The sequence below is a fragment of the Pseudopipra pipra genome, chromosome W (genome assembly GCF_036250125.1).
Source record: "Pseudopipra pipra isolate bDixPip1 chromosome W, bDixPip1.hap1, whole genome shotgun sequence".
Classification (NCBI taxonomy): domain Eukaryota; kingdom Metazoa; phylum Chordata; class Aves; order Passeriformes; family Pipridae; genus Pseudopipra; species Pseudopipra pipra.
In genome coordinates this window covers 57,829,873-57,848,219 of record NC_087580.1, presented here as the reverse complement: position 1 = coordinate 57,848,219, position 18,347 = coordinate 57,829,873, and the positions used below count along the sequence as shown (strand labels likewise).

The following is an 18,347-nucleotide window of genomic DNA, read 5'->3' as shown; positions in this document are numbered from 1 at the left end:
GTGTGAAGGGGGGGTCTTTCAAGTATCACTGTATTTATATTCGAAAATTTGTGCTGATTCTTTGATTCATGTATGGCGATTCTATCCCCATGAATCCCCAGTTGGCATATTAAAGGAATGTCCAATCCAATGATTTTTTGTCGTTGGGTTTGTATTCATGCTTAATTAGACACTGCTACTTTTAGTCTATGTTTGGCCCAGCCACCTGTGAGAGTCTGTTCTTTTCCTGCCAAGTTATGAGAAAACAAGCACTGATAACGAGAACTTCATCCTTGAAGGAAGCATCTTGTATAAACTGAAATTAATTGGGGCCTCACTATTGGCTGATGGCCCTCCAAGGGCATTTGAAGGAGAAATTTAAGAGGAGGAGGATGAAGTAAGCCCCCAGACTCAGTTAGGAAAGACCCTCTGAGGTGTAGCACGCAGGCGTGGGGAAATTCCAATGTACACACACATGCGCAGGAGTACCACTTACATGACAGGGGGAGGGACCGAGGGCCTCTGGCTAGGCGGTGCTGGCCACACCTGCCCAGGTAGATGTCACAAGTTAATTGTATTAAAAGCAGATAGCTCTTGCTGAGAGGGGACTCAAGCTTCACATGAAGGACAATGTTGCCTTTTGCGGGGATGCCCGCTATCTTGTGAGCCTGCCAACACTCCGAGGATGCAGCTTCTGCTATGGGGAATTCTAGGCATTCTGGGGTCAGTAAGACAACCTCATAAGTAACACCTGAGTGAGTGGGGGGTCATACTGAGGTCTTATTTCCCTCCTCTTCCCTCTCTCTCGGGTTCTCGTTTTGTTGGCTACTTCTTTGCAATAAATATTGCTTTTTGTTGAGCTTTCAGCAGTATACTGGTTTCAGTTTCAGCGTTCTCCCGGCTACAGGGTTTAATTCTTTTGTTTCATAACCAACTGCCAGAAGATGAAAAGCATTATGCTCTTTTCACTAACGGTTCCTGTTGCATTATGGGGACAAACCGGAAATGGAAAGCAGCCATATGGAACCGCACATGATGAGTTGCAGAAGCCACAGATGGACAAGGTGGATCAAGTCAAGTTGCAGAGCTCAGAGCCATCCAACTGGCTTTGGATATTGCCAAATGAGAGAAGTGGCCAAGACTTACCTCTAAACTCACTCATGGATGGCGGCCAATGCTCTATGGGGATGGCTAGACAAGAAGACCAATTGGCAACGTAAAGGGAAACCAATCTGGGTTTTTGAAATGTTGCAAGACATCACTGCCAGGGTAGAGAAGCTGATCGTGAGAGTCTGCCATGTAGACACACACGTGTCCCCAATCCAAGGAAATGAAGAACATTGCAACAATGAACAGGCAGACCGAGCTGCCTAAGTCAAGGTGTCACAGGTAGACCCAAGTATAGATATGGAGAGGTCTGGCAGATTGATTACATCACACTGCCTCAAACTTGCCAAGGTAAGCACTATGTGCTCACCATGTTGGAAGCAACCACTGGATGGCCAGAAATGTACTCTGCGCCTCCCACCACTGCCTGGAACACCATCCTGGGCCTTGAAAAGCCAGTCCTGTGTCGACATGGCACCCCAGAACAAATTGAGTCAGACAATGGGACTGATTTCAAGAATAGCCTAGTTACCACCTGGGCTAAAGAGCATAGTGGATATTTCATATCCTCTGTCATGCACCAGCCACTGGGGAGGTTGAAGGGTGTAATGGACTGTTGAAAACCACTTTGAAGGCATTGGGCAGGGGGACTTTCAAGCATTGGGATCAGCATTTAGCAAAGGCTACTTGGTTAGTCAACACTAGAGGCTCTGTCAACTGAGCCGACCCTGCCCAATCAGAGCCCCTTCACACCATAGATGGGAGATAAAGTCTCCATAGTGCACTTGAGATGCATGTTAGGGAAATCAGTTTGGATCAATCCCGCCTCAAGCAAAGGCAAATCCATTTGTGGGATTGTTTTTGCTCAAGGACCAGGTTGCACTTGGTGGGTAATGCAGAAAGATGGGAAACACAGTGCGTACCTCAAGGGGACCTAATTTTTGGGTAACCTGTAACACTGTACCTGTATGTATATATTCGTAAATGTGTATCTTGTTGGAAAATGTATATATATGTATGTGTATAGTTGGAAGATTTAAATCCGATATAATGTGATGGTATAAAAATATTCAGGGTGGATAATGTTGTAGTTTTAGTTAAATGGGAAAGATTTTTGGTGAATTCTTTTTATACTATCTTGTGGTTCAGAGCGTGGGGGACTGCTCCCCCTGCCCTGTCCAAGATGAGCTAGGGAGGGACTGTCCTCAGCATCTCGTGACCTGCTGGAAAGGTCCCTGAAGGGAAGCATCACGAGAACTCAGGAGACGGGATAAAATCCCCAGTGCTTCTGGAAACTCTCTCTTGTTCCTGGGTGTAGGTGCTGAGGGAAGGGACCACTGCAGCCCTCGTGCCAGGCACTTCAAGGAGCTCTGCCAGGCCCGCATGACACTGACCACTTTCGGAGTGGCTTTCAGTGGCTTTCGCCATCAACCGCTGCTGCGTGGATCGAGACTGCCGCCCCCAGCTGAGTCATTTTGGAACAAGTGGTGAAGAGAGGGCAAGGGTAGAGATGACAAGGGAAGGGAGTTTCCACTTTTTCCCAGCTGCAAAAAGCCATTTAAGTCTAGACTTAGTACTGTCATTAGCAAAACTTATTTCATGAATTAAGCAACCCACAGAGCTATTAAACACTTACCTAGACTTGTAGGTTTTATGAGTACATCAAGCACATCATAAAAAGGTAAGCTTTTCAGTTGAACATCAGGATGAACAGGTGGAATTGGAGGGGATGGTTGCTGCATCTCTCCGTGGGGCTTAGTGTCTTGGAGGAACACAGGTGAGGAAGGAGACAGAGGTATGACTGAAGAAGAAGGGAGTGGGTGAATGCCAGGAACAGCCAGGTCAGGTTCAGCAGGAGAGGAACTACTGACAAAATTGAAAACCACAGGTTTTATAGCCAATAAATCTGAAAGTCCTTCAATCGTCCTTGGGTACCGACGTCTATAGAGTTCTTGGATTTTTATCTGAACTGCTGGGCTGCAGTCACTCTTCACTAAGTGCAGTGCCCTCATCAGGAGGTCATGTTTCTGCCCACTTTTATTACGTCCAGCAAACCCCAACAACACTTGTAGTTCAGAAACACGAAAACTGGATACCATATTTTAAAAAGAAAAGAGAGAGAAGCACAGGTAAAGGAACAGTACTCCAAATAAGCCTTTTTGAGGAGCATGGTGAAGCATCCAAACTTCCATCATTTTAGTTTCACACTTGTTATCTTAGGTACTACCTGACACAACAGTATAGTTAAAAATGAAGAAACAAAGTGTCCAGGATGAAGACTGAGTTTGGTTGCATTCATAATTTCAAAGACTTGTTTCCACACTCTAACAAATAGCAACAAGAAAACTTTAATGCAACTCATGCATTGAATGGGTTAAATGGGTCTCTTAAATTCACAGGCTTTAACACAAAGTATCTGTTTCACTTCATGAAACAAGCAAACAAACAAAACAAAATAAAAAAATTAGATGAATCAGTATCATTACCTGTCTTCCAACACATTTTAAGACCTTCATTATTTTATTTCTTAAGTTCTACATAGTTTATTTTAAAACTTCCTTTATTTTGGATAACATGTTAAAGGCATGCATGAACAGAGACAGGCACATGAGGTTTCACTCCTGAAAGGATGGCATAGCAAGGTGGACAGTTTTTAAAAAGCTTCATTATATCATATTAACCAACTGTTTAACCAACATAATTGATTCTTCAAATTTTCCAGAAAACTTCCTGTCCTTTTCATATAACATTCTGGTATGGTGGGTCAAAAAGATTTCTTCAAAGAAAATAATACTATTTAGTTGGTTATCACAGTGAGTTGTGGGAGACTTCGAGGATTGAACTATGAAGTTCATAAACATAAAGACTCTCATTAAAAAAAAAAGTCCACTATGCAAGAGAAAACTATCTTCTCTACCCATTACTACAAATGAGTAACTTAGCATAGGCGTCATTTTACATTTTTGTGAGCAAGCTCTCTTTTCAGAAGTATAAAATTATCCAGAATTCTTCTAAGCAGCTTCCTCCCCATTTCTGTGGGACTGTAACAAGGAGGTTAAGTTTTAAAGATGAAAGAACACGACTTCAATCTGTACTGCTGCACCATAACAACTCCAGACTCAAGGACTGGCAGATGAAGGCTCTAACAGAAGGTATAAAGTAGTAGACACCTGGAATCATAAGTGTTTTTTTTTAAAAATGCACTTTTGGGCTGTCTCTTTTAAATAGTAATCCTATATACAACATTTAAAACTTTGGGTACTGATTTCAGAAGGGATACAACTCAAAACGCAATGTTTTGACTTGACCTTCCCTAATCCTTACTTTACAGAATTTACACATATGTTCTAACATCAGATCTAACCTCATCTGAAGTTTTAACACAACTATACTACAACCATACAGTTAGCCACCAAAAAAGTCTGAACTCCCCCTGTCCCCCGGCTACTTGGTCCCTATTCTCACCTTAATATTGAGAAAATTGTTTTTACAGATCAAGGAATTGAATCAGATGAAAACTGAACTTAAAATCATGGAATCATTTACGTTAGAAAATACCTCTAAGATCACTGAGTCCAACTGTTAACCCAGCACTGCCAAGGCCACCACCAAACCATGTCGACAAGTGCCACATCTGCATGTCTTTTTAATCCTTCCAGGGATGATGACTCCATCACGGCCCTGGGCAGCCCATTCCAGTGCTTGACAACCCTTTCAGTGAAGAAATTTTTCCTAATATCCAATCTAAACCTCCCCTAGTGCAACTTGAGGCCATTTCCCCTTATCCTATCGCTAGTTGCCTGGGAGAAGAGGCTGACCCCCACCTCACCACAACCTCCTTTCAGGTAGCTGTAGAGAGCCATAATGTCTCCCCTGAACCTCCTTTTCTCCAGGCTAAACACCGCCAGCTCCCTCATCCACTCCTCATCAGACTTGTGCTCTACACAGTTCACCAGTTCTGTTACCCTTCTCTGGACATGCTCCAGAACCTCAAGATCTTGTAGCGAGGGGCCCAAAAGTGAACACAGGATTTGAGGTGTGGCCTCACCAGTCCCCAGTACAGGGGGACAATCACTTCCCTAGTCCTGCTGGCCACACTATTTCTGATACAGGCCAGGATGCCATTGGCCTTTGTGGCCACCTGGGCACACTGCTGGCTCATGTTCAGCTGGTTGTCGACCAGCACCCCCAGGTCCTTTTCCGCTGGGCTGCTTTCCAGCCACTCTTCCCCAAGCCTGCAGTGCTGCATGGGGTTGTTGTGACCCAAGTGCTGGACCCAGCACTTGGCCTTATTGAACCTCATACAGTTGGCCTCAGCCCATTGATCCAGCCTGTCCAGATCTGTCTTGTGCCATTACAAGACAGCAAGAGCAAGCAGTCAGGACCTGCCTTTTCAAGGGCCACATTATTCATGCACATAAAAACAAACATCTAAAATACTATGGTAGTAGTTTCACCAGTCACACCCTTTACTCACCATTGAGGTTATCCTATTTCAGATACTGAATTTCAACATTTCCAGACAGCCAGTTTGGATACAGTGATGCTTCAAGTAGCTATCAGGGAGCTAATCCAGCAGTTTTCAAAATGGTATTCCCCCAACACCCCATCTGTAAATGCAGGATGGATGCAGTTGTCAGTGAAAGCAGTGTCCCATTAGGTGGGCTCACCCTAACTTCTAACTTCTGAAGAAGAGGCCAACTGCAGATGCGTTATGGGTTTAGTTTTCTCAGTGTATTTTCCCATTACCATCGTGAAAAATGCTGGCAAACTAAGAAAGGGAAAAGGTAACAATAAGTTTTCCTGCCTGCTAGAGAAAAACTCCCAGGTGTGGATAGCCAGCAATTAAGCCACACAAAGAAAATAGCTAATAGCCCTTGCATACCAACTGAATCACTGGGGGGGGGGGAAGCCCCATCCCCCCTTTAGCCGTGGGCTGAGGCTGCCAGCCCAGAGAGGAGAAGGGAGCTCTTGTGTGAAGCCACTGCATGAAGCCGCAGTGGGACTTGGAGAGCTATAAAAAACCGCTGGTGTCACATGATCTGACTCTTTGTTCCTTGCCCAGCTTTGGACTAGGAGCTGCCACCTCTCCGTCGCTGTCGGCCGACCCCGTGCGGCCCCACCCCGTACCGTCAGAGTACAGGAGCCCCCTGTCTGTGCCTGCTGCTGCTTTGAGGTCCCAGCCGCCATCTTGACACAGATAAAAAGCCCGACAGTGCCCCCCACCAGCTACGAAGGAGTCACTGCAGTCTTTGCCTAGAAAAGCGTGCCAGCGCCCCCTGTTGTTTGTGGTTATAACTGCACCAAAAGGGTGTTTGGCTGGGTGAAAATTTCTGTTAGTGTTGTTGTTTGTTCTGTTTTGTTTTATATATTTTTAGTAAAGAACTGTTATTCCTTTTTTCCTACATTTTTTACCTGAATGCCTCTTCATTTTGAATTTATAATAATTTGGAGGGAGAGGTCTTCTTTCTGTTCCAGGAAGGTGTTATGGTTTACTTTGACTGAACACCAGGTATCTACCGGGCCTGCGCCTAGTGGCGGGGGGGGGGGGGGGGAAACAAAAAAGAGGGAAGGAAAAAAACTCTTAGAAATCAGAACTGCTAAGAAAAATTATTTATATTTACACAAAACTGGAGAATGATATAAGCAATATGTATACAGAGAAGAACTAAAAATAGAGATACTTCCCACAACCAACGCTCCTCCTCCAACAGACTGCTCGAAATGCTCCGTTCAGCCAACGGAAGAGAAGAGAGAGAGCTGTCTTCCTTCCCGTTTCTTTTATATCGGAGTTGGTGTACCATGGTATGGAATATCTTATTGGCAGAATACGCATCAGATGATCTAACCTACTTCAGTTTCCTTCTCAGGGAGTCTCCCTAACCCATCACAGAAGGTTCCCACCTTCCTTGGCAGACATTGTCTTTAAACCAAGACGTCACCTCAATTTCATCCCAGCAACTTTTCTCAACAACAAAACAATAGAAGTAAAGAGGAGGTGGAGACAGAACTTCATGGTGTTTGCAAGATGCTGGAGAAAGTTTCCACCTGGAATTCCCCTTCTACTTTTCCTCATTCTCACAGTTTAAAAAGGATGACAAAAATAGTGTTTCAAGTATCCATAAAAAATAGCTTGAAGCACTATAAGAGCCTTGTAGTCATGTCACATAAAAGAGAAGTTGTGTTATAAGATAATATCGATATTCAAGAATTTACCAAGAACTTCGTGTTGTGTGCTTTCATAGATAGTTACATAAGCTTGATAGCAACATCAGCTCCTTTGTTTCAGATGCAGGCAGTAAGCATGATTCTGGATTCCATAATCAGAATGCAAACAAGTAAAATATTCCTTGACATTGAGATTAAGGAAACAGCATGTATTGCAAAATATTGTCTTTTACCCTGCTTGCTGCCTTCTATGCATTCCTGCAAGTTAATCAAGGTGAAATGTGCAGTCAATCATGCCTTAAAAGAGCTAATGTGTTATACGGAAATTCCACAAACTAGCATTTTGTCCCAAGATGGATTTCATTTCATTAGAAGGCACAGGCTGACTTCAATACCATAGAGTCAGCAAGATTTTAAATTAACACCTCCAATAAAAATGCTTGAAAGTATAAAAAAATACATAGTTTTGTCCATCAACACAGAAACCTTACATAGGTTTTTGAAAGAAGTCTTGGAAAAGTGAGTTTTACTGAAAGTAATTAAACAATTAACTTTTACAACATTATCTCCCTAAATCTGATTCTATGTTCCCTTAAAAGCAACAACCACCACATATATGAAAACACAGCTAGTCCAATCTACAAATTGTGCCTGACAAATCTGGTGGCCTTCTACAACAGGATTATAGCCTTGGTGAATAAGGAAAGAGCAACTGATATCTACCTGGACTTGTGCAAAGCATTTGACACTGTTCCACACAACATCCTTGTCTATAAACCAGAGAGACATGGATTTGGTGGATGGACCCCTCAGTGAAGAAGGAATTGGCTGGATGGTCACACTCAAAGAGTTTTGGTTAACAGTTCAGTGTCCGAATGGAGAATGGAGACAAGTGACATTCCTCAGGGGTTGGTATTGGGACCGGTGCTGTTTAACACCTTTGTCGGCGACTGGGACAGTGGGATTGAGTGCACCCTCATCAAGTTCGCTGACAACACCAAGCTGTGTGATGCAGCCAACACGCTGGAGGGAAGGGACGTGATACAGACAGACCTCAACAGGGTGGACCCGTGCAAACCCCATGAAGTTCAACAAAGCCAAGTGCAATGTCCTGCAACTGGGTCAGGGCAATCCCAAGCACAAGTACAGGCTGGGTGGAAAATGGATTGAGAGCAACCCCAAGGAGAAGGACTTGGGAGTGTTGGAGGAAGAAAAGCTCGACATTATTCAGCAATGTGCCTTTGCAGCCCAGAAAGCCAACTGCATCCTAGGCTGCATCAAAAGGAGCATGGCCAGCAGGTCAAGGGAGGTGATTCTTCCCCTCTACTTGGCTCTCATGAGACCCCACATGGAGTACTGCATCCAGCTCTGGGGCCCCCAACATAAGAAGGACATGGAACTGTTGGAGCAAGTCCAGAGGAGGCTACAAAGATGCTCATAGGGCTGGAGCATCTCTGCTATGGAGACAGGCTGAGAGAGTTGAGGTTGTTCAGCCTGGGGAAGAAAAGGCACCAGGGAGACCTTAGACCACCTTCCAGTACCTAAAGGGGCTCCAATAGAGCTGGAGAAGGACTTTTGAAAAGGGCATAGAATGGTAGGACAAGGGGGAATGGCTTCAAACTGGAAGAGGGAGGCTTAGATTGGATATGAGGAAGAAATTCTTTATTTTGAGGGTGGTGAGGCGCTGGAACAGGTTGTTCAGGGAAACTGTGGATGTCCCATTCCTGGAAGTGTTCAAGGCCAGGTTGGATGGGGCTTGGAGCAACCTGGTCTAGTGGAAGGTTCCCTGCCCATGGCAGGGGGATTGGAATGAGATGATCTTTAAGGTCCTTTCCTGTAATGATTCATATTACAGGAAGGATGCTGAAAAGCATTCTGGGACTTGTAGTTCTTTAGGACTCTATCAGACATGCATTGAGGTGCTTTAATGTCATTGGTTGAAAGGTCACATGTTACAGTTTGAACTCTGTATTTAAACTGCTGTTCTTGGTAATAAAGCTAATTCAGTTACTGCACACACATGTGAGTACCTGGTTTTGTGCCAAACAGGTGCCACAGATGACGCCCAAATCGGGACATTCAACAGACATCGGGAAACAGAAGTGTTAAGCTTTGGGATGTCTGCCGGTGGCACTCCATCCTCATAGAATTAAAAGGAAAAAGGAAGAATTCCTCAACAAGTCGCGCGCACCAGTTACCTCTGCAAACACAGGACAAAAAGGGAAAAAAAGGACAAAAAAGGACAAAAGAAGAAAGATCCAGCTTTAGCAAACAGAGGTAATCTAAATCTATCGAGGATGGGAGGGAGGTATTCCCACAAGGGGAGGTTTTACCCAGAAATTAAAGAAAAAGCTGAAGCGTTCTTAATATATATTACCATAATTATACTGGGATTCCTGCTGATCAAGACTTTTAATGTGACTGCTTGGCAAAAAAAACGGTGTTAGGCTTTATAAGAGAGAGATCTTTAAAGACTTAAATGCAATTAAGAACTTGTCCACGGGGAAAGATCTAATGAATGCCTTAAAAATTCGCAGCAGGAAAGCAACTCGACCCGCAGCTGCAAACCCCGCTCCTCCTGCCCCCCCGCAACCCCTGCCACCGCAACTTGAGTTTCCCCAGAGACGTTGCGCAAGAGAAGGGGTACGGGAAGTCCCTTACAACAGAGAGGGGAAGAGGGGCGAAAGGAAGACCACGATCAAACTGGAGCAGCGTTTTTCTCCCGCTGCCAACAAAGGGAGGAGGGTGACGTGCGGCCACCACTTACCGCGGGAGGGCTTTGCCCAATGCTGCGTGGCGCGGTGGTAGAAGATGTCACGCCGCTTTCTCACCAGCACGCAGTTTGTGAGGAGCCGAATGGCACCGCGCCGCCGCTTTCTCGCCAGTGCACAGCTAAAATGGAGCTTCCCTTTCCACTGCCGCGGATTGCACAATCAGCACGTGGCTGCCACATGGCAGTGACACGGGTGTGGCCGGAGCAGAGAGATTTCTCTGAACAATTTTTCTTGCATTCGGTAGGCCTTGCTTGATATGACTTTAGAAGTGACAAGCGGTGTAATGTTTATACTTATAAGCTGTGTGAAAATATGCAATGTTTATACTTGTTAGCCGTGTGTTTATAATTATAAGGTTTGAGAACATAGTAGGTTTATAGTAAGAAAGCCTTGAGAAACTGGATATAATGAAACACCTGCAGATCTCGGAAAAAACCCTAAAGGAGGATCAATAGAAAGAGCTTTGCATGCCAAGTATGATCTTAGGCCGCGTGGACAAAGAACCAGGTCCAATAAACTGAAAGCATGAGGCGCGTGCACAGACTGAGCTATCCAGTCACCTTGTTGTGAGCATGTACCCGGAACAAACTAAACTGTATAAAAGTTAACTGATTTAAATAATAAATTGGACATCGCTTTGATCACATTGATGGTCTGCTTTGTCTCTACCTCTCCATCAACACACGGGCACCTCCATTTTGCTCCCGCCGCAGGGCGGATGTGAGATCTCTTCCACAGCTGCCACCATGTTTTCGAATGTCGCGGCGGGGCGGGAAGCAGCTGGGGAATCCATGGCAAGAACAGAGCCCCCCGACCATACAGGGGCTGGCGGACAGAAAGAGGAGCCGCGGGGACGTAGAGGCAGGGTTGCCACTCGGAGCCCAGCTCGGCACGGCGGGGCACCAGCGGCGGCAGTTTCGCCGGCGCCTGAAACGGACAAGCGAAGGCGGGGTCGAGGACGTACCCGGAGCTGTGCCGGGTCCCTGCTGTGCCGTGGCTGAAGCGGCGGCAGTGCCGCGGCTGCGGAGCCCCCGCAGGGGGAGAATGGGCAGCGGGGGTGTGTGTCTTGCCTCGCTGCAGAAGTCCCCCTGCAGCGCCGCCCGTGCTACGCTGGGGAGCGGCAGGCGCAGCAGGGCAAGAAACGGCCAGGGGGTCGGCTCGACCCCGGGTCGGCTATGCGGGCTGGCCCGGTGGCACAGCTCTGCACGGCTCGGGCGGGAGTTGGAGCCCATGGGGGCGGGGCGTGGGAACACGGCCAGGCGAGCGCGACCCGAGACCAGGGTGGCGGTACTGGCAACAGCAGTTTCAGTGGGGACAGTGGCCAGCCTGGCACCCCCCCACTCAGCCCGGCGCGGCACAGCCAGTTCCGGGCCAGCCGCCACTGGCAGCAGCACAGCAACAGTAACGCCTGAACCCCCGCCATCAAAATCAAACAACTTATACAACGTTTCCAACAGCAGAGCTGAGCAGAGGCTTTCCCAGCGGGGCACAGCTCCCAGTGCATTCCAAGTCCTGCAAAACCACAGCACCATTGTCCATAGCACCCACCAGCATCCAACTTTGACCAGTCCTGGACATAACTACAAAAAACTGCAGGTTCGCATCTATTCCTGCCTATTTTCCATCAAAAACTGACTGAACTGTTATTAACATGTTTGCTAAGATTGTTTTTAAAGGTAAAGAACAACTACAAGAGGTGAATGAACGAGAACCTGGACATTATCTGTGTTCCAAAAACCTGAGACAACATAGACTGATTTCTCACCGAGGACACTGGATTTCAAGCTGTGTGAGCAGATTGTAATGATAACCTGTCTATTCTAGGCACAGACTGTGATCAGAAATTGAAAATTTACCTTCAATAGCTATGCTTTACTGCCATTCACAGATCACTCATGTAACTGAATTTAACCATATAAAAAATATACATATCACCACACTTACCCACAGGACCAACAACAGAAAGAGCACACCACACATTAAGAAAAATATAACAAAAACAACAAAAAAGGGAAGGGGATATGAGTCTCTTCTCTATATGTGTAAACCTACATTAACTCTTCTTCAAAACAGGAACAATCACAAGAAACAATAACTGATGAAACTAAACAAAAAGAAACATAACTAATAACCACTACCAAACCCAAACTACGTGATTGAAATACAGAGGCATAATAAAAGGTTTAAGTATGCATGTATGAGGAGAGAATGAAAAGGTGGCCACCTAAATATGAATGAGAAAGTTGTGTGGATGTATTGTATGTGTGTGTAGTGGTTTAGTTTTAGGCCTTCCTTGGCAACCAGGCCGAAACCAAGGAAGTACCATATCCCAGTATTCCATCCTCTTTCTTTACGTAAGCAGAAGTATTAATACAAGGGGAGAAGTAGGTTGAGCCCTTCTTCTCTTCCAGTGGACTTGAAGAAAGTAGCTCCCTGTGGCTCCTCCAGCTGTGGGGGTGTCGGGCCTGTGGTTTGTTGAGAGGCCACTGCCTTCTGCCTTCTTCCTGAGTTCATGAGGGAGATGAGGTGATTTGTGGACTGAGACGTTTCTGCTTTTCTCAAGGAAAGTATTGAGATTTCGTTCGCTAGCTCTTATTGACTGTGTATATCTATTTCTGGTTTTTTCTTTATTCTTTTGAGGGTGTTTGGGGTTCTCTTTTTATACGTATATAGTATTGTAACTGTATATAAATGCAATATACGTAAATATATATATATACTGCTCTGGTTGTGTTTTCGGTAGTTTTTTTCCCTTCCAATTCCTTCCCCTGTGTTCCTAAGAAAAGAGAGGGGGAAAAGGTTTTCATTGTGGTGTTGGGCATTTGGCAGGGAACCAAGCTCAAACTGCCACAGTGTGTGAACTCAATATTAACAATATATCAATTAAAAGCACAATTATACAACAATATCACCTCAACCACGTAAATTATCCTCAAATAACAGTAAATACAATATCCATACCCTCAGATAAAAAGTCTTGCATAAACCATAAGGAATTGAAGGTTATACAGTTAATCATGGCTAGGTTTCGCGAATGAAGATTTGGGAAGGCTCTATCCACATTTGTTACAGGCATGCTGGTGGTTTATGAGGCCAATACGAGACAGACATATCCGATTGCAAAAGGCACAGCAGAAAGACTCCTTAGGTGGTATATTCTGCAAGACACGGTTCTTTCTGCGTTGTCTTTTCTCCTCAAGAGTGATTCTGAGTGGGTTCTCAAAGGAGACAGCTGCGTTATAGATGGCGTGTATCCAGGCCTCCCAATTTGAGGCCAGAGTAGACCAGTTATGGTGATCAATATGGCCAAGGCTGAGATGTTGTTTCAGGGAGTCCTTGTATCTTTTCTTCGGGGCTCCTCTCATGCGGCAGCCAGTGGCAAGTTCACCATAAAGCAAGATCTTAGGGAGGTGGTGGTCCTTCATCCTGGAGACGTGCCCTGCCCATTGCAGCCGTGTTCTCATCAACATGGCCTCTATACTTGTGACTGATGCTTGCTCTAGAACAGATGTATTGGTCACAAAATCTGACCAGTGGATGTTAAGGATTGTACGGAGGCAGCGTTGATGGAAGCGCTCTAGGAGATGCAGGTGGTGGCAGATGACCCATGATTCGGAACCATACAAGAGAGTAGACAGCACTATGGCTCTGTAAACACTGATCTTGGTGCTTTTCTTCAAGTGTTTATTACGCCATACTCTTTTGTGGAGTTTTCCAAAAGCACTATATGCCTTTGCTAACCTGTTGTCCATCTCCCCGTCAATCTTACCATTCGAGGAGATGAGGCTGCCTAGGTAATTAAACTGCTGGACTGATTTGAGCTCTGATTGGAGCACATCACCATTGGCCAGTCAGAACTCAAATCAGTCCAGCAGTTTATACAGTTAATAAGGTTATGAATATTGCATGGTTAAGAAGGTTGCACAAGCTAATAAAGTTATTACCAGTTTTAATAAAGGCCTTACAACATTAGGCCCTGGTTTTTATAGATGGTTAAGATAAGTTTGTCTACATTAAGAACTGTTTAAGAAAAAGGTTTCAAAATTGTTCTATAACTTGTTAAATTATAATAAAGAAAGGGGAAATGTAACGATTCGTATTACAGGAAGGATGCTGCAAAGCATTCTGGGACTTGTAGTGCTCTAATGTCATTGGTTGAAAGGTCACGTGTTACAGTTTGAACTCTATTTAAACTGCTGTTCTTGGTAATAAAGCTAATTCAGTTACAGCACAAACGCGCAAGCTGGGTTCATGCCAAACAGTGCCACACTCTCCAACCCAAACCCTCCTATGATTCTATATATGTTTTAGCTTATTACTCCATTTACAGACATATCAAAGTGAACACTCATTATGATCAACAAGGTTTTGTAGAGGCATAATATATACTTAGGAGCCTTTATAATCATGGTGCAAGAAAGATATTACTTCCAACAAACCCTACCAAGTTATTTTCTTTTGGGGTTCCAATAATATTGCAGAAGACTAGAGCCTAGCAATTAACATGCTTTTCACATCACTCAGTTAAAATTAGACATTCAAATTGTGTCATGTAAATGCCATCAATTTTCTTTAAGAGCAGTTCTTTATAGCTGCACAGCCCAATAAAACACTTTAACACAGAAGACCAAAGCCATTTTATTTTTAATGTATCTCCATGAACACAAAGAATAGCTTGACAGACATTCAAGGAAGGAGATCAAACTGGATAATTCAAGTACTTTTGAATTCCAGAAACATTTTTTCCCCTGAAATTCATACCTGAAGGTCATAAGAAGTTTCACAGGGCTTTTTGTTTCTTATTGTATAAACTATAGCAACCATGACTCATAAGCAGAAATACTGTTCTAAAGCATTAAGCTGTAGGTGTATCTGGAATGGCATGTTAAGGAGTCCAGGAAATGCTGACATGCCACTGAAATTAAGGGCAGGCATGCTTCAGAGCGAAGTAAGGGAACAAATATCTCAAACAATAAGTACATGATTCTTCACACTCCCACTGTCAAAGCTATCTGCAATATTAACAGTTATTGTACTTATGTATATGAATGAAAGGTAACTGAAAATACCTGTTAAATTCTTGACACATATCTACAATAAGCACCAACAACTGAAGCTTCTAGGGCAAGTACCGCTCAAGTAGTGAAGCCTACACTTGAACCTGCAGACGTAACCCAAGTCAAAAGTTTAGTCAGTCTCCACCTAAGAGCTCTGCTTCAGCCCCACTGTCTTCCAGACATTAAGTGTCTGAAGGTTACTGAAGATTATATAGGGAAAGGACGCACCAAGGATCAACCCCAAAAATCCTCCCTCCTGACTTTAAGCCCTTTTCTGGACACTCAACAGAGAACATTTGTGACATCTTTTGCAATAAATTTACATGCATGTAGATTTACAGCAGGTTAGAAACGTGTAATACTGGTAAGAGAGCAACTCATGTCTTAAGGTGGCTGAAGACCTCTATGCTGACCCTAAATACAAATATAAATGTGTTCTGGAAACTGATGTAACCATAGATAAAAAAATGCAAGTCATGGGAGAGAACAAAGATGTCACTAGCTAAATCTGTGCAAGTAGCACAGCACAGCAAGAGCAGCTCTGAAAAACACAGCAGTTGCTGCAAACAGCATGACCATCAGGTCCTCAGTATTATGGGGATTTTTCTTTGAACTAACTCTAGCCTGGCTCATAAATTAGGAATTAGTCTCCAAAGTTGTATGCATTTAATAACAGCGAAAATCCTAAATCAAACATTTGCATTCATTTCACATAAGACATTCAAAACAAAGCTTGACCCTTATTTTTTGACCCTTGCAGCCCTTTTGCAGACCCATTTTGACCCTTGCAGCCTCATTTTTTAAGTTTCATAAACTACATTATCTTCTTCATTTCCCCCATTGCTGTATCTCAGCACAATCATTAATTTTTAATTATTCTAGATACAACAAACTTTTAAGGTACCACAATACACTTCACTGGTCTGAAAAAGTGACTATGTATCTAGGAAGAACATAGGAATTGTGTAGGATTTACTTCCAGCATTTATAAACCCAATTCTTCAGTAAATTTTGTGTAATCTCTCCTTCCACAGAGGATGTATGAGCACACTTCCATCTCTTCTCACTAGAGTTATTTTTCACAATGGCCATGAAACCCATCACTAGCATCACACAAATTAGTTTTGGCACAGGCATATCCATTTGCCTATAAAGACCTTCTTTTTTTTTCCTCCCATAAAGATGAAATTAACACATCATTTCAAAACCTAATTAAATACAAACTATGAGACTGAAGCCGCTACCTTCTAAACTATGGATTGCCAATGTTTCAAAGATTGCATGCACTCTGTGCACACCAACCTAAGTCCTCCTCTGCAGGGCTGCTCTCGATGACTTCTCCTAGTCTGTACTCATGTCTGGCATTGCCCCAATCCAGGTGCAGCACCTTGCACTTGGCCTTGTTGAACTTCATGAGGTTCTCATGGGCCCACTTCCCAAGTTTGTCCAGGTCCCTCTGGATGGCATCCTGTCCTTCTGTTGCATCCTGTCCTTCTACCTCACATTTTACTGTTAAATAAAGTCCGTACTATTGACTTCAGCATATGGTCTCATTTGCATCTTAATTCAGGCAGAGGCATCTCTCAGTAATCAGATCTTAACAGGTTCCCTCTCAGTTGTCTCTTCTCAAGGCTGAACAGGCGCAACTCCCTCAGTCTTTCTAGTTTTCTTTCACTATAGCCTCTCAGTTATAACCCTTTGGTCATAGCTCCACAGAACTTTGAAGATCCAGAGGATGGCAGGGATGGTACTAAGAAATATTAAAATGATCCTTTGCCCCAAGAATAGAAAAATGTTGTGCCTGCATGTTTCCCTCAAAAACAAGATTTAAGAGAGAACTCTGACCTCCTGCCTTTAGTCAGTCCTTAACAATTTACTAAAATAAATTCAACTCTCCAAATTGCCTTAGTGTGTCGCTGGGTATCCGTCGAAGGGGTCCCGGTCCAAGGGGGGAAGAAGACACACAACACACACGAGGATGGTGAGACAAAGGGATGTCTGCCCGCTCAGCGCAGCAGGCAGTTTTTTTATCCAGTTCTCCCACCTCTACTTTCCCATACACAACACAAACATATTCTTACAACAACATCCAGGAATGCAGCACCTGCACTTAGCCACACAGCTCAAGGCTGGGTCCATGGGAACTATCTAATAGCTCCACTGCTCTCACGGGAAATGGCCTAACACTCTGCAACACTCCAAATCCTTCAAACTTCATTTGTGGGGCTGTGACTTTACCCCACAATTCCCCCTGTCTGTAATCTTGCCACAAAGGCCGCTTGCATCGCATCCTGCAGGGCCCTTTGCAGGAGCGATACTAAACAAGGCAGCATCAGCAACACAACCACAACCACCAACTTTTTAGATGTACAAGGCCCCCCTAATGGCTGTGCAGGGATTCCTGGCTAGATTCTATCTTCACACAGAAAAAACACTCCCATAGGGAGTCGACAAGTTGCACTCACTGCTGGAGTACTCCAAGTCGGATTCTTATTGACACCAGAAGCAACTATTTCTATAGAAAGACAGTTCAGGGAACACATCCCGTACTAATGACTCACCACGTGCTTGTTCTATGTCATAACCTACACGATGATTAAAATACACACAGCCTTTTACAAACAGTGACTCTAAAATACCTAACTTTTGAAGTGGAGTGTTAACAGACAATACATCATCCTAGTTATCAACATGATCACGACACCCGCGCACAGTATGACAGTCCCATTTCAATAAGTCACGCCGTCGGATGACATCCTGCACCAGGAGAGATGCTTCCGTGTCACCCAGAGGAACATCAACAAGACAGGTGTGAAATGGCTGCTCTGGATACGCCAGTGATGCACAAAAGGTCGTGTGATTCAGTTCTTTCATCAGAGTCACCCAGATGTTCCGACTGCCATGGAGTGAACTTTGACAGGTCAGGAACTGCACTGACGACTTCCAGGACCAACAGCAGGACGTACATACCGCGCAGGTATTCAGCAAGGACTATTATCTGTAGAGACAAACATATCCCTTTCCCCAAGTTATCAAGTCATGTGGATCAGACCATTGACCAGAGACAAGTTCTGCATCTGCATGCTGTGCTCTGTCCTCAGTTCACACAGGAATCACAAGATTATCAGTTTGGAGGAGGCTTTTTGTCAAGCACAGCATATTTTTCCTGAAACTCTAAAAGAAGGTAAATAAAGACAATCGCCAGAGAAGGTCAAAAGGTTTGAGATATACAGAGCTTTGTCTAGCCTAGAGACTGAGGGGG

General features: G+C 44.3%; 1 pseudogene; it reads right to left on the bottom strand.

Moving 5' to 3' along the window:
• LOC135404749 (E3 SUMO-protein ligase PIAS2-like) overlaps positions 1–3,191 on the bottom strand; it is a 66,972-nt pseudogene extending 63,781 nt beyond the window's left edge.
• Positions 3,192–18,347: the final 15,156 nt, after the last annotated feature.